At 48.7% G+C, this 8236-nt stretch overlaps 1 pseudogene; it reads right to left on the bottom strand.

The window, feature by feature from the left end:
- Positions 1-225: 225 nt before the first annotated feature.
- Positions 226-344, bottom strand: LOC131873794 (5S ribosomal RNA; annotated as a pseudogene).
- Between the last annotated feature and the right edge of the window lie 7892 nt (positions 345-8236).

The raw sequence follows: 8236 nt of genomic DNA on the forward strand, positions 1-8236 counted from the left end.
TTGGGTGCCCATGTAACACCTCAAGCACATCGGGGTGCATGAACGATGCCCCGGTTACACCCTGGTGTGTGCTCGGGGCACCTAGGGTGTGCGCTTAGTGTCATCCTAGAAAACATGTGCACATGGTAGTGCACACACCATGCCCTAACCCGGCCCCGACGAGAATGCAAATAGGCAAAAGGTTAATTCAAATAGCATTGCAATGCCCAACGAAAAAACTAAAAAAGGGTGCAACATCGGGACTTCTTGAGAGGTCACCCATCCCAGTACTACTCCAGCTCAAGCGCGCTTAACTGCGGAGTTCTAATGGGATCTGATGCACTAAGGCTGGTATGATCGCCCTCGTTATGAGCTTGTCATAGTGTGTACTTAGCAAACCATGGCCCATGTGCAAATCCACCCTGGCCACCCAGCCCCATGGTGCACACCCACCCTCATCGAGGTGCACACTCTCCCTGGCCAAGCGCACCCCATTTGCCAAGGGTGAACCCTATTGGGGTGCACGCACCTAGCCCAGGCGTCGAGTGTACACCTGACCTGACCTACATGCGTGCACCTAGACGGGGTGTCGTGTGCGCACCTGACCTGGGTGCGCACCCTCCCCGACCAAGTGCGTGCAATGCACCATCTACACTGTGGTGCCCGCACACCACCTCAGGCGCACCAGCTTGCTCTCACACGTGGGCCAAGTGCACCTTGGTGCATGTTTAGGGTGCCTCGGGTGCATGCATGATGTTGCCTTGGTGCACCAAGGGGCCTGGTTTTCCCCGGGTGCACACCTCGTATGAGCCTTAGCCAGGGTGGGCACCCAAAATAGGAATCAAGCACCAAAAATGAGTTTCGGGATGCAAAATGGGACCCAAGGACCACAAATGCGTTCCAAGACCCATGATGGGTCCACAAGAACAAAAAAGTGTTTCGAGATGCAATAAACAAATATTCATTTTTAGGAGAAGAAACATGCTCTGATGCCAAAAATGAGAATCGACCCCGAAAGGGCCATAGGCCAAAAGTGGGATGCGAGACAAAAAATGGGACCTGAGGACCAAAATTGGGTTCCAAGGTCAAAGACAGGGCAACTAGACAAGCAATAGGCTCTGAGGTTCGAAATGAGTCTCAATGACTAAAACTAGACAAGAAGCACCCACCGGGCACCCAACTCGACACCCGTGGGATGCTGACCCAACCCAGTACCCACTCGGGCTTCCGTACTAGCACAGTTTTGGTGCGCACCATGGCGCACACAAAGTCAGAAGTTGGGTGAATTGTCCATTTTTCCCTGGGTGTGCACCTCACATGCACCTTCACCAGGGTGGGTGCCTTGGTGCGCACACATTGATTGGGCTGCGCACTAGGGCGGGCACCCAGGTGCACACACCTTGCCACCCGAGTTTTCTTCAAAAAAAATTTCTTTTGACCATCTCTCAAGTGGGAAATTCTATAATCTCAATTTTTGGCACTGCGTTCCCACCTTGGCACCCACCTTGTGACTCACCTTGGCACCCACCTTGACGCCCACTCTACCACCCACCCATCCTAACACCCAACTTGTTACCTACCTTGGCACCCACCCTTGCACCCACCTTGAAACCCACCGTAGCACCCACTATGTGATGCACCTTGGCATCCACACCCTAACACCCACCCACCTAGGCACCCACCTTGGCACCCAACCTAACACCCATGCATCCTGGCACCCAACTTGTGACCCCCCTTGGAACCCACCCTAGCACCCACCTTTCAACCCACTATATCACCAACCCACCTTGGCACCCACCCAATGACCCTCTTTAGAATCCACCCTAGCATGCACTCACCCTAGCACCCACCATGGCACGCACCCTAGCACCCACCCACCTTGGAAGTCACCCAGGCACGCACCTCGACACTCACCTTGGTGTGTGCACTGTGCCAACCTCAAAGACCCTATGTGGTGTGCTTCGAGGTGCATTCTGAGGTGTGCTCTGAGTTATGCTCCAAGGTGCACACCTTTGGTGCACTCCGAGGTACACACCTTTGGTATGGTCAACGCAAACAAATTTGAAAGTTGGGGTCAATTTCATAATCGCTGTTGTAGACTACACATGTATGAGAATAAGACAAATAGCTTATATAGGGGAGGTCTTGCATTTGGTGGGTCGACTCCCCTGGTTGTGTGCACTATGCCAACTTCAAAGAGCCTGTCTTGTTTAAAAAGTCAAAAGTTGGGGTCGATGTCCTAATCGTTATTGTAGACAAATAGCTTATATAGGGGAGGTGTTGCGTTTGATGGGTCGACTCCCCTGGTTGTGCGCATTGCACCAACCTAAAAGACCTTGCATTGCGGAAGAAGTCAGAAGTCGGAGTTTAGTGCGCACCAAGGCATGCACCTTTGGTGTGGTCAATGCAGATGAATTTAAAAGTTGGGGTCGATGTTCTAATCATTATTGCAGGCCATGCATGTATGAGTGTAAGACAAATATCTTATATAGGGGAGGTGTTGGGTTTGATGGGTTGACTCCCCTGGTTGTGTGCATTATGCCAACCTCAAAGACCTTGTTTTTGTTAAGAAGTCAAAAGCTGGGGTCGATGTCCTAATCGCTCCTATAGACTACACATGTATGAGAATCAGGCAAATAGCTTATGTAAGGGGTTGCTATCTCGGGGAGATTAGTAGGCTTCTGGGGTTATATGTCCCTTTTGATTCTTAGCAGGTGGACATTATGGTGGAAGATTGTGGGTAGGTCTCAAACTATAGATGTGTGGGAATTTGACAAAAAACTTATATATGGGGGTCAGTTGAAAGAATAGCCAAGTGCCAGGAGTGCACCAAGGTGGTCTGAGGCAGATACCTCCTCCTAGGGGTGAAGAAGAGTAACCCTGCGCTCTAGTCTCAGGGAGATAGAGGTTTTACATGGACATTAGGGGTGAAGTAGAGTAACCCCACCTTAGCATTAGATGGTGAGGTTTCTTGATGGATGTATACTCAAGGTCCCTATCTCAGTGAAGTGGAGTAGCTGATCCAATGTTGGGGATGAATCCCGGGGAGTTGTCTATGACCCAAGAACTAGGGAAGCCGAGTACCTAGGCCCTTGCAAGGAGGATGATTGCGCAATCGATTGTACCGATTGGGGAATGAAGTACCTAAGATCTTGTAAGGGGGATGGCTACATAATGGGCTATCTGTGTCAGAATGTTGGAGCTCGAGATTTGGGTGAGCTATGTGGGTCGAGTTGTAGAGCTAAAAGTCCATGTGTCTTGTGGAACAAGTGGGTTGATGTGTTGGGCATGCACCTAGGTTACCTGAAGTGGAATTTGCATTGAGGTCCGGGATCTCAAGGCCCTAGAGTAGGGGTCAAATGTGGCAATAGGGACAGGGTTCTGAAAGTGTGCTCAAGTTGAGCCGAGCCATGAGGCGAGTCCAAAGGGGTGATGAAGATGGATGAGTTGCATGACCGAAAAGGGGACATGGTCCATAGCCAAGTTGTTCTGGGAGCACAGCCGAGTTGAAGGAGAGTTCAACAACCAAGAATATTGGGTTGGATCATGGAGCAAAGAGATTGGAGCCCAAGTAGGAGTGAAAAGTGATCTATGAATCTGAGGAGATTAGACTGGGTGTTTGCATGGAGTTGGTTAGTGTGCACAGGATGTACATGGAACCGGGTTCACTAGCAAAGTCATGTTAACATAGGCCAAGGGGCCAATGCAGTTGGAGCTTCGATTGACAAACATGAAGCTAGATCAAGGAGTCTAGTTGTCCCATGAGGTATGTTTGGTGCTTGAGGGTTCAAAGGAGCTAAGGGAGGCCAACATGGGGCACCAGTATTGTGGGAGTGTTGGGCATGCTTAGAAAGTATTCAAAGTTTGAGCTGGAGGACTTAAGGAGAGTTCCAAATGGGGTCAGTGTTAGTAGTCAGGGTCTTATGGGAGACTTGGGAGATGAAGGCATGGAGGAGACCTGTAAGATTTTACTGAGGGTGCAAGAGCAGTGTGACAAGATAGTGCTAGAGTAGAGTCAAGGGCTTGAAGGGAGTGCTAAGAGCATCTAGATAAAGGAGACCCGTGAGAGGGTTGTCATGCACTTCTATTCCACATGGGTGTGTGTTAATGTGGGCAGGTGGTGGACACTTGAAAAGGGAAGGTGTAGTCTAGGAGCAAGAAAGGACTTGTCAGCAATGGGAGTCATGAGTAAGGTTTTCCAATGCTGCATGAGGTAGGACCTCCTTTAGAAGGAAAAATCTTGTTTGGGTAGTAGGTCAGTCTAGCCCTATGGCAGTTGGTATCAGAGCATAAAAAATTGGCAAGGCCAATTAGATGGAGTTGTAAGGTATAGTGCGGTGTAAAGTCTTATCTGGGATGGACCCGAGGTGTAACAATTTGGGTTGTGGGATGGCATAAGGTCATTCCCAATATGGTGTAGGATTGTGTTCAGGACATGATCCAAGGTGCAAACTTTGTGGCAAAGTAGGTTTGATGGTTGAGAGCTAGTGAGGGGCCAAGTCACAAAGGAAGTCAAGGGAAAGGACAATACCTTACCCATATTGGATGTGGTTTGCAAAGGAACTGGACACAAGAGGTTGGCTAGCTTACAAATGTTGGTGCCTTCTTTGGGTTGCAGCCCAGAGGGCGCAGGGCATTTCATGGAAAGTGCGTTAGTCAGGCACAGTGGCACAATGGATGGAAGTGAGTGTACTGAATGTGTAGGATGCAATGAAAGAGTTGGGTGTCTTCAGGGAAGTACCCCTAGGAAGATTTATGAAGTGAGATGTAGGATTGTGTCCAGGACATGATCTGAGGTGTGAAATTGGTGGCGAGTTAGGTCTGAAGGTTAGGAACCACAGTTGGGACCAAGTCACAGAGAAAGTCAAGGGAAGGAGAGAGTACCTTTCCCACATTGGATGTGGATTGCAGAGGCATTATGCATAAGAGGTTGATCAACTGAATGATGTTGGTAGTTTCTTTGGGTTGCACCACCGAGGATGCAGGGCATTCCATGGACAGTGCATAAGTCAATCAAAGTATCACAATGGATTGAAGTAGAAAGGACCAAATGTGTGGGATGCAATGCAAGATGGGTGTCTTTAGGCAAGCGAACCAAGGTGAAGTCATGAGGTGTGGGTTTGCGAGAGTACACCAAGGACATGGAAGTGGTTGACAAGTACCAGGAGGATCATGTGCAGCTAGAGGTGGATCAGTGGGAGTATGTTGGTTGTTGTTCTTTGGTTGAGTTGTTGGGGATAGGATAAGACATTGGGCGCACCAAGGTCTGTCAACAAGCAATTGGGATGGCACTATAGAAAAGAAGTTGAGAGGTGAAAGTTGAATGTGTGACTTGGGAAGTCAATGGGATGTTGTGGTCAGTGGAGTATGTGTCTTCAGGGTGGCTAGATACCAGGGGCTTGTACAACAAGGTTGGTAGCAGGCATGTCTTTCAGTGGATGCTAGGATTGGATCTAGAAGCAGTTGAAGTTGGAAGAGAAGGGTGTCATTGAGGATGGCACTATTGGTTGAATTGAGAGGTGATCATGGTTTGTGGTGTTCTGTCATGTTGCGGTGCAAACAATGGAGTCTTGGAGATGTAGAAGCCGGTATGGGGCATGGGACAATTGAATATCACAGAGTTGTTTCATAGATGTTCAAACAAGGGCAATCAACTCAGTGGAAGTCAAGGACTAGGTTCTTGCACAATTTTGTTCAGTTGGGGACTAGCAACATATATCAGTTGGAGGCAAGGGAGCGTCTTCACAAGATTAGTGCAGAGGTAGTGAGTTGGACTCAGGGGTTTGCCAAAGCAAGTTAGCCATGGATGGGATTCATGCGAGTGAAAGTCCATTATGGAATATTCTGGCAAGTGTCAAGTATGTCAGGGACAGAAATGATGCAAGTGCAGGGAACAATGAATCCAAAGTTCACTTTTAACAGGTCCTAATGTTATGAAGGATGAGACTCAAGTAAAATGGTCTGGTGCTAAGGACGTCACCTATTTTAAGTGGGGAAGGATGTAAGGGGTTGTTGTTTCAGGGAGATCAGTAGGCTTCTAGGGTTATAAGTCCCTTCTGATTCTTAGCGGGTGGACATTGTGGTGGAAGATCGTGGGGAGGTCTCAAACTATAGATGTGTGGGAATTGGACAAAAAACATATATGGGGGTCGGTTTAAAGAATAGACAAGTGCCAGGAGTGCACCAAGGTGGTCTAAGGCAAACACCTCCTCCTAGGGGTGAAGAAGAGTAACCCTACCCTATAGTCTCAAGGAGATAGAGGTTTTACATGGAAATTAGGGGTGAAGTAGAGTAACCCCGACTTATCATTAGATGGTGAGGTTTCTTGGTGGATGTATACTCAAGGTCCCTATATCAGTGAAGTGGAGTAGCTAAGCCAATGATGGGGATGACTCTCGGGGAGTTGTCTATGACCCGAGGACTAGGGAAGCCAAGTACCTAGGCCCTTGCAAGGAGAATGATCACGCAATGGATTGTCTCAGTTGGGGAATGGAGTACCCAAGATCTTGTAAGGGGGATGGCCACATAATGGGCTATCTATGTTGGCATGTTGGAGCTCGAGAGTTGGGTGAGATATATGGGTTGAGTTGTAGAGCTAGAAGTCCATGTGTCTTGTGGAACAAGTGGGGTGATGTGTTAGGCACGCACCTAGGTTACCTGAAGTGGAATTTGCATTAAGGTCCAGGATCTCAAGGCCCTAGAGTGGGGGTCAAATGTTGCATTACAAGGTTCTAAAAGTGTTCTCATGTTGAGCCGAGCCATGAGGTGATTCAAAAGGGGTGACGAAGATGGATGAGTTGCATGACCAAAAAGGGGACATGGTCCATAGGCAAGTTGTTCTGGGAGCACAACCGAGTTGAAGGAGAGTTCAACAACCAAGGATATTGGGTTGGATCATGGAGCAAAGAGCTTGGAGCCCAAGTAGGAGTGCAAGGTGATTTGTGAGTCTGAGGAGCTTAGACTAGGTGTTTGCATGGAGTTGGTTAGTGTGCATAGGATGTACATGGAACCAGGTTCACCAGTGAAGTCATCTTGACATAGGCCAGGGGCCCAATGCAGTTGGAGCTTGGATGGATGAACATGAAGCTAGATCAAGGAGTCTAGTCATCCCATTAGGTATGTTTGGTTCTTGAGGGTTCTAAGGAGCTGAGGGAGGCCAACATGGGGTGCCAATGTTGTGGGAGTGTTGGGCATGCTCAGGGAGTGTGCAATGTTTGAGCCGGAGGACTTAAGGAGAGTTTCAGATGGGGTAAGTGTTAGTAGTTAGGGTCTTATGGGGGACTTGGGAGATGAAGGCATGGAGGAGACCTATAAGCTTATACCAAGGGTGCAAGGGTAGTGTGAAAAAATAATGCTAGAGTAGAGTCAGGTGGTGGACACTTGAAAAGGGAAGGCATAGTCTGGGAGAAAGAAAGGACTTGTTAGCAATGGGAGTCGCGAGTAAGGTTTTCCAATGCCACATGAGGTAGGACCTCCTTTGGAAGGAAAAATCTTTCTTGGGCAATAGGTTGTTCTAGCCTCATGACAACTTATATAGGGGAGGTGTTTCATTTGATGGGTCTACTCCCCTAGTTGTGCGCATTGTGCCGACCTCAAAGACCCTGCATTGCAGATGAAGTCAGAAGTTGGAGTTTGGTGTGCTACAAGCTACGTTCAAAGGTGCACACCTAGGTGCGCACCTTTGGAGCACACTTGTGTGCACCAAATGTACACTCCAAGGAGCGCACCAAAAGTGCGCACCTTTGGCGCACACCAAAAGTGTGCACCTTTGGCACACACCAAAAGTGCACTCCAAGGTGCGCATCTTTGGCGTGCACCAAAAGTGCACTCCAAGGTGTGCACCTTTGGAGTGCACTCCAATGTGCATACCAAAAGTGCACACATTTGGAGCACACGAAGGTGCACACCAAGGCGTGCACCTCTACAACACACTTTTGTGCGCTGCAAGGTGCACACCTTTGCAGCGCACCAAAGTGCACTGAAATGTGTGCACCTATGTAGTGCACTTTGGTGCACTCCAAGTTGTACACCTCTATAGCACCCTTTGGTGTGGCTCAAGGTGCGCACCAAGGGGTGGGTGTGGTCAGTTTAGGTGAGTTTGAAGTTGGGGTCAATGTCCTGATTGGTGGTGCAGACTACATAGGTATGCGAATCAGACAAATAGCTTATATAGGGGAGGTGTATGGTTTGATGTGTCGACTTCCCTAGTTGAGCGCATTGCACCAACCCCAAAGACCCTACGTGATAGATGAAGTTA

Source organism: Cryptomeria japonica, chromosome 2 (assembly GCF_030272615.1).
Source record: "Cryptomeria japonica chromosome 2, Sugi_1.0, whole genome shotgun sequence".
Taxonomy (NCBI): Eukaryota; Viridiplantae; Streptophyta; class Pinopsida; order Cupressales; family Cupressaceae; genus Cryptomeria; species Cryptomeria japonica.